The 8,863-nt window shown below is 44.5% G+C and overlaps 1 protein-coding gene across 3 annotated transcripts in view; it reads right to left on the bottom strand.

Annotated features, from left to right (window-relative positions):
* The window catches only part of STXBP6 (syntaxin binding protein 6), a 295,237-nt gene that overhangs the window by 248,985 nt on the left and 37,389 nt on the right, over positions 1-8,863 (bottom strand). Inside the window, exon 1 of one of the 3 annotated variants that reach the window (XM_019518938.1) lies at positions 746-878. The exons of 1 other annotated variant lie outside the window; for it this stretch is intronic. The gene's annotated coding sequence lies outside the window, so the exon portion shown is untranslated. Of the gene's footprint in view, positions 1-745; positions 879-8,863 lie in introns of those variants that run through there. One more of the 3 variants, XM_019518936.1, reaches the window with a different exon arrangement.

The raw sequence follows: 8,863 nt of genomic DNA, 5'->3' as shown, positions 1-8,863 counted from the left end.
GAAATTTGGCAGCAGGGGAACAGAAATTAGCTGCAACCAATCACCTGCCACCAAATTTTAGTATCTGTGCGCAGCCCCAAGGGCCAGATGACACAGATCAGACCCAGGGTTTGAGCCCCCCTACTTTAATCAAGCAGAGCCACACTATTCTGAGCCAGGCCCCTCAAACTTTCCTGTCAAAGAGGTTCCACTTTGCCCAGTGACTGGAATCCAGGTGCCCCATTGCGGGGGCTTTGTTTGGACAGACTGATTTATCCATAAGTTTTTTTTATTAGCTGTTAATATTTCCTTAAAATTGCTGAAAGTTTGATTATAAATGGGGGCTTTATTTGTCCTTGGATCACTGAATATTGGTCAACAGCCAGTCTCTACCTGGCATAAACTCCTTTTAGGACTCTTTCAGCATCAAGATTATGTGATACTGCCTATGAATTGCACATTTTAGATACACAGTTGTTTAAAATGCGCACAGGAAGTCTTTTTGTGAGTTTTATTATTCATTCCAGGTACACTATAAATTCTGTAATCATATCCATAAAACTCTAATATGGATGGAATGAAAATCTGCATGGGGGAAGCAATTCTCCTAATAACTTTAAGAATATTATTATAGCAATATGAATAAGATTACCTAAAGACTGAGAGTTAAGCAATCCGGGTCCTTTTCACAGATTTTGTATAACCTTAGGCAAAACATTTTACTACCTTTATCATCAGTGTAATCATCAGTAAAATATGTAGCTACCTCATACGAGTGTTGCCAGGCTCAATCCACTTATGTATAAAGTACTTTGAGATCTCTGGGTGGAATGTCTAGGTGTTTTAAAGAAATTCCCTATTTAATGACTGTTCTGGATTCTCACTCTGAAGAAATTCTCCAATTATTAGTTGAAAAAAAAAAAAAAAAAAATGGAAGCTACTTCAGAATGGAAAGGAAAAAGGGTTAGATCCACGTAGGCGCTTAAGTCCTGACTAATTTCCATGTTAGGTACCTAGTTCCAAAACTGTGATTCTTAAAACCTCTGCCTGCTTGCAGACATAGCTAAAAATTTACAGGAGTCCCTATTTTAGTATTAAAGTTAATCAAATGCCTAAGGTACTGCTTTTGCACAATATGCTGTGCAGTACAGTGCTCATTTTGTATCTAAATCCCATTGGGATGCATGAACTATGCAGACACTCTCCTGCTTATCTCGCATGAAAAGCTTGATCCGATGAACCACTTGGAACAATCCTAAAGACTAGTGTTCCATATAAAATGTGGCTGTTTAGTGTTTCCCTTTTGCCGAATATCTAATTGATTAGATCACTTGTATAAGATATGGGAAAGATGGGTTTAGCTCACTCGAAACATTTGAGGATTTGAAGCTGCATCTCTCATCTCCATAAAGAGTGACTTACCCACTGTGGGTATAGACATTATACTTACACTGACTTAACTAGTGTTAGGTCAACCTATACAGATGCTCAGGGAGGTTAGAGTGGGCAAAAAAGAAAAACGGCCAGCCCCATCTAAACTCACCTAAAGAACTAAGTTACATGAACTGAGTTAAACTAAAAACGGATTTACCTGATAAACCAAATATTTGTACAAGTTTAAGCCACAGCCCCAGTGCTGAGAAAGCCCAGCCAGTTGCCCCAGCCTCAGGGCTGTGGTTTTCCCACCCAGCCCCCCACCCTGACACAGTCATTTTTAGCCTGCCCAAACCCTCCACCCCTGGACAGACAGCCCCTGCTCTTCTGGGGATCAAGTTTATCCTACAAAAACAGTTTTAAATAGGGGTGCACCAATAGAGAATTTTTGGGCTGATACTGATGGCTGATTTTTAATGAGCCATATTAGCCAATACCAATCAGCCCATCTCTGTCACTAACTGGCAACACATACTTTTCACTTTTTAGCACTGTTTACATAAAGCCTTGAAAGCCTGATGTTGTAAGTATGTTGGTATGCATCCTGGCCCAGATGCCTTTGAGAAGGTGCTGAGGCACCCTCAGGGTAAAAGGCCAACAGCATACCTGTCAACACATTTTATAGTTTCCTTGCAAATAAAGTCAGAGAGAGGATACACAGCAGCAAAACAGTTTACAAGACTGGCTATACCAATACATTAATTTCCCTGAAGCAACAGCAAGCTCTTCATTCATCAGGAAGATGGATGTGAGTTGCAAGGAGTTTCCATGCATTTCTTCAGAGAAAAAGATTTTAAATACAATACGTTTGGTAAGGGACATTAAAAAAAAGCTCATTAGGCATTTTTTTAATGTTTCAATTCCCTGTTCCTGTTTTTTTGTTGGTAAGGGGCAATATGGGGCACTGATTCCAGGCCCGATTTCACATGCAGCCCATTCGTAAGAACTTAAGCACTATCTTCAAAACAGTTAAGGCTTCTTTACCCTACTCCTTTTGGGAGACTGTTCAGGTACCTCTAATAGTTATAAACTTTCTACTAATTTCTAGCTTAAAAATTATTCATAGGCAGTTTATTTTCATCTGTTTTTCTGCCAGTGTTTCCCTTCACTTAGGCACAGAATCACAGAAAACTAGGGTTGGAAGGGACCTCAGGACCCCCTGCTCAAAGGAGGCACGACCATCCCCAACTAGATGATCCTAACCAAAGCTTTGTCTAGCTAGGGCTTTAAAACCTCTAAGGACAGAGTAGACCGCCAGTCTGGGTAAACACTGTTCCAGTGTTTTACTGCCCTCCTAGTGAAAAAATTCTTCCTAATATCTAACCTAAATGTCCCTCACTGCAACTTGAATGAACAAGTAGCAACAGTCTCATCTGCCACCACTAAGAACAGTCTAGCTCCATCTTGTTTGAAACCACCCTTCAGGTAGGTGAAGGCTACTATCAAATCCCCCCTCAGTTTTCTCTTCTGCAGAAGAAATAATCCTCTCCTCAGAAGTTATATGCCCCAGCACCCTCACCATTTTTGTTGTCTTCTGCTGGACTCTCTCCAACTTGTCCAGTTTTTGGGGGCCCAAAAACTGAACACAGTACTCTAGATGTGGCCTCACCAGTGCTAAATAGAGGGGAACAACAACTTCCCTTGACCTCCTGGGAACACACTTACCAATGCAGCCCAGTATGCCATTAGCCTTCTTGCAACAAGGGCACACTGTTGGCTCATATTCAGCTTATTGTCCACTGTCACCACCAGATCCTTTTCTGCAGAGCAGCTGCCTAGCCAGTCAGCCCCAACCTGTACTGGTGCATGGGACTGTTTTGTCCTAAGTGCAGAACTTTGTAATTATCCTTGTTGAATCTCATGAGATTTCTTTTGGCCCAAGCCTCCAATTTGCCTAGGTCCCTCTGAATCCTAACCCTACCGCTCAGACTGGCTTCCCAGGCAATCCTCCCCATGAGTTCCCTAAGCAAGTTGAAGTCTGCTTTTCTGAAGTCCAAGGTCCTTACTTTGCTGCTCTCCATCCTTCCTTTCCTCAGGATCCTGAACTCAATCATTTTGTGGTCATTGCTGCCCAAGTTGCCATTCCCCTCCATTTTTTCCCTTTTTGTGAGCAGCAGGTCAAAGAGAACATGGCCCACTAGTTGGCTACTCCAGTACTTGTATCAGGAAGTTGTCCCCAGCATTCTCCAAAAACTTCCTGGATTGCCTGCACACTGCTGTACTGCTCTCCCAGCAGATGCCAGCATGGTTGAAGTCCCCCATGACAACAAGCATTTGTTACCGGAAAACTTCTGCTAGCTGTTTAAAGAAAGCCTCATCGACCACTTCCTCCCAGTCTGGTGGTCTATAGCAGACACCCACTACAACATCACCCTTGCTGCTCTCCTCTCTAACCTTAACCCAGAGACTTCCAACAAACCTATCTCCAGTTTCACACTGAAGCTTTGAGAAATTACATGGCTCTTTTACATGAAGTACAACTCCTCCTGCTCTTCTTCCCTGTCTGTCCTTCCTGAATATTTTGTACCCATTCATGACCATGCTCCAGTCATGCAAGCTATCGCACCAAGTCTCTGCTATTCCAATATCATAGTTCTGTGACTGTACAAGGACTTCCAAATCTTCCTGCTGGTTTCCCAGGCTCTATGCATGCATGTACAGGCACCTGAGGCAAGTAGTCAATTGCCCTGACTTCTCAGGAAGTATGAGAACACCTCCCATGCTTGCTCTTCCTCCAAATCCACCACTTCCCCCGGGGTTTGGTCTCCATCCCCCAGCAAGCCTACATTAAAAGTCTTCCTCACTAGGTTAGCAAGCCTGTCTGCAAAGGTGTTCTTCCCCCTCTCTGTCAGCTGGATCCCATCTCCTCCCAGCAGTCCTTCTTCTTGGAACAACATCCCATGTTGGAAGAAGCCAAAGCCCCGCTGGCAACACCACCTGTGCAGCCAGGTTTTGATCTGCAGGATGCACCGGTTCCTGCCCAAGCCCTTTCCTTTGACCAGAGAAATCAAAGAGGGCCCCCATCCTTCACCCTTCCACTGAGCTGTGTAATCACTTTTGATCTGCTCAGGGTCTCTCCTGGCAGTATCACTGGTACCCACATGGATGAGCAGCATGCAGTAGTACACAGAGGGCCAGATGAGCCTCAGTAATCCCTGTGTGGCATCTTGGATCCAGGCTGCAGGTCAGGTCAGCAGATGGCTTCTTTTGACCCCTGAAAAGGGGAGTTTCCAACCACCACCACCCTCCATCACTTCTTTTTGGTGGCAGTTGTCTTGATCATTCCCACTTTGGTGGGGCCTGTCCTGTCCTCCTCCACCAATGGAACGTGCTTCTCCTCTCTGTCACTAGGGCTGCATATCTGTTCTGCAACCAACTGCTGCAGGTGGAGGTAAGGATTTCTGCTTGCTGCCAGAAGTCACTAGCTTCCACCTTGCTGGGAGTCCATGTCCTCTCTCTTAATTAGCGCTACCCCTGACATTTCTCTCTCCACAGTCCCAGAGGTCTTCTCCAGCATCGAATTGATGAACTCCTCATGGCAGAGGATGCTTTGGAGCCTCACCACCTCCTCCTGTACCTCTCTTGCCTGTTGCCTGAGAGACACCACCAGGAAACAGCTCATACTGCAGGCACCCCCTGACCTGGCCACCACTGGAAAGAACCTGCAATCTGCAGTCCCCACAGCACCAAACCCAGACCACGGTGGCAGCCTCAATGGTGAGCAGTCCTGCCTGGACAAAAGCCTCACAGGTGCAAGCAGTGGCAGTGGCTCTTGCATCATGATGTCCTCCAACCATTTCCTTGGATCTCTATCTGCCTTTTGTCTCTCTTACTGCTCTTCTTCACACACCTTCCCTAGTAAACTTGCCTGGAAGCTGTCCTGTTTACTGCTAGCTGGCCCCAAAAGGTTCCTTTTTTCCAGCTTCCTCACACCAAGCTGAAAAGCTCTCTCCACAAAAGGTGGGACTCTCTCCACAAAAGGTTGTGAACTGACCAGTAAACTGCTTAACCTGTTTGCAGCCTCTGTTCCCTCAGGAAGCCTCCTTTTATACTCTGCTGGGGCTCCATTCTTCATTACTGCTTCTCTCAGGCCCAGGCAGCAATCACTCTGCCAGCAATACTCCCAGCTTCTCAGGGTATACACTCCAAACACACAGCCCACCAAACAACACACTCAGCAAGCAGAAGACACAGGAAGCTCTGCATTGCCTACCTTCCTTGGGCAGGATCTAGTGCCTGGCTTCTCTTCCCCTTCCTCCTCTTGCTCCCAGGAAACTTCCTGCAAACTGCTTACCCTGTTTGCAGCCCCTGTTCGCTGGCATCCATTCTCCTAAACAGTGTTTACCTGCACAGTGTATTTATATAGAGCAATCATAAATCCTTATAGTCCTTGTTTCACAAGGCTAAGCAAACCAAGCCAGTTCTTACTCAGGCTGTACTTGGCTAGGGTGGGGCTGCTTATGAAATATGCCAGCTTTACAATCCAGCAAGTGATGACAACCTATTAGGGACACCAGGCAGATTTAATATAAGAAGCAAAACCAAACTAGACTCTTGGCCTTCTGGGACATGGGACAATGGATAGGTCAAAAAAGATCTTATTGAAAAAAAGGAAAGATCTCACTAACTGTAAACCTCTTACCTTTGGGTAAGCAAGTACAGTAAAAGAGGTACCAGCTAAAAAAAAGTTGCTATGGCAAAAACTGACACCTTAAGGCACCTGGAAGAACACACTCTTCAAGTTATGTATAAAACCTTAGAATATACATACATTGCTGCAAGACAGAAGTAGATGCAGATCAAATCAAATCAAAAAGGAAGACTGAAAATTATTGTATTGGAAAGTTCTACGTTAGAGTGCAGATGGCCAGAAGCATATCATATCAAGCTGAACAAAAAGTAAATGAAGCCCGCCTCCTGCCCCGGGAAGAAGAGAAGGAGTTGTCATAACTGCGAGTAAAGAATAGTATTAGACTAATGATGAATCTTTAAGTCCTCTACCTTCCCCTGCTCTGTCTGCTTCTCCTGTCCTCTCTCAGTCCTCACTTGTCAGGCTCTGGTCCCTGGACACTTCCAGTATTTCTCACCAGTCTTGCTCTACTTCATCCTTGTCACTCCATTTTCTTCACTGCCCACTTCTTCCCTTCATTCTCTAGTCGGCAAACCTATTTCTGAATTCTCTCTCCTCTGCCTGGTTGCTATGGTCACATGAGTCACCCTCAGCATCTATGGGTCTACCTTGCTCAGAAATCTATAAATTTCAGATGTCTAAATTAGCTTCCTCTATTGTTTTCTCTGTCATATCCTGACCTGAGCTCCACTGTTATCTCCAGCTGCATCTCTAGTCCTCTGATATTCTCTTCCATAAATTCTATCTGGCAGCAGTTTATGCATATCCATCACACAGCTGCATCATTATCATCGTCTTCACAACTCTTGAGAACAGTGCCACCACTGTCTTATCTTCTTTTCTTCCTTGAGAGTACCACCCCGCACCACACCCCCAGCTCTGCATCAGGCTGGGTGCCACCCCCACCTCCCCCCACATCAGGCTGCCAGGAATACACTTATTAAAAAAGGTTGAAAACCCCTGCTTTAGAGAAAAAGAAAAGCTCAACTCCTACACAAACCCACCTGCATACTATTCTTTATTTTCTAATGTCCTCTGGTCATAATTCGGTTTGCTTTTTAAACCTCTGATTTGATCACCTCTGCTCCCCCTAATTCCTCCTTTAGCCTCTGCAATTAACCATCAGACAGCTAGGATCAAAGAAATCTTCCCTTTCTCAACTGCAAGGCTTGTATCCTACTCATAACAGACAAGACCCAGACGACAATCACCAAACTGCAAATCAAATAAATTCAACTAGGAACAAAGGCTATACCATACATCACTAAGAATAAGTCCCATATGAACTTCCCTGAAATCTCTTCTCTATTCACTAGCTCTTCTAGTCACTGGGTGAATTAAAGACTTGTCCAGTACAGGCGACCCTCACTTAGCACTCTTAATTTGTTCCTGAAAAAACAAGTGTTACGCAAAACAAGGGTTAAGCCAAACCGTAAAGTACCTGACAACACAAGATGGTGACCACAATTGTTTTTAGTGACCCAAGATGGCGACCTCAAGCGTTACAGTGAAACTCGCTGAGGGCTAAGTGAAACCAGGTATCAATTTAAAAAGAGCATAATAGCAAAATAGTGCTAAGCAAAACAACATTAAGTGGGAGTTGCCTGCAAGTCTTTAATCCCCTTCTCCTGACACTGTATAGTACATTAATGATGAACATAACATTTTTTTAAAGCTGCATTACTGTAGACTGGGGTGTTCAATTGCTAGCCCCTGGGCCAAATCTAGCCTGCAGAGCCATAGGTTCTGGCCTGCAGGGATTCTCATGGGTCGGCGAACACGGCAGTGGCAGAGTAGTGGCAACTGCCACCTCTCTCCTGCTACCAAAATTCCCGAGCCCTTCAGGGCCAAGGCGCACCTTATCCCTCTGCATGGCAAGATCAGGTCCAGACCCTGCAATGCCCACCCCACATACCAGATTGGGCCCACTGGCTTGGTCCAGCCCATGGATAGGATTGGCACCGCCCATCCAGCCACTACAGGATACTTTAAGTAACCGCAGTACACTTTAAATAACTGGAACACTAAGTCAAGGGAGTTACTTCACTGAGAAGTCTCACAGGAAACTGATTGTGTCTAATTAACTTGAACACTAATCACTGCTCAGCAGAGACAAACTCTGCTAGCACTAACTATCCATTCACTGAAGCAGAATATGTTGTATTAGAAAGCTTATCTAAGTCTATCCCAGCCACGTAGTTGAGCCAAAAGAAGATATCACCCACAACATCTTTGCTTCTTATCACTAAATAGCCAAATGTTAAACAGATGAAACTCCAAGGTTTGGTGGCCTTTCCATGTACAGGTTTCCAAAGAACTTGAAGAAGTCAAGAAATTATCAAATTTCATTTGAGTTTGACCACAACTCTATTTCCAGGGTCTTTTTTCTTTAAATGACCCTTTAGGCAATAGATCACAACATATAACAGCTGTTATATCACGTGCTTGTAAAGTACATTGCCAGTTACACCCACCCCACCAAAGTGAAGTTAGGAGCAATAAAACTCCTAAAGTTCCTACATCCATGGAAGACATCTCTGGGAACCAAATGACATGAAGAAAAATAGGAAGAAGAACATGGCCTTTGGTTTTAAAGGGGCACATCAAGAGCCCCAACTGTAGTCCAGGGACCCAAGTGTGAACATGAAGCAAACTATTGTCAAGACCACTACATTCCTTTTAGTCATTCACTTTGTGTAGGTAACATGAGAAAAGATAAGAGTGCTTTAAATCACAGACAAGATGCATCATCAATGGGTGAACAAACCAATGATGCCCTGCGTAGAGATGCCATCTGAAGTGCTCCAAACAGTGAGGGCA

Source organism: Gavialis gangeticus, unplaced genomic scaffold (assembly GCF_001723915.1).
Source record: "Gavialis gangeticus isolate Ggan-Ray unplaced genomic scaffold, GavGan_comp1, whole genome shotgun sequence".
In the NCBI taxonomy this organism is placed as follows: Eukaryota; Metazoa; Chordata; order Crocodylia; family Gavialidae; genus Gavialis; species Gavialis gangeticus.
Note: the sequence above shows the minus strand (reverse complement) of the source record. Positions and strands in the feature narration are given on the sequence as shown.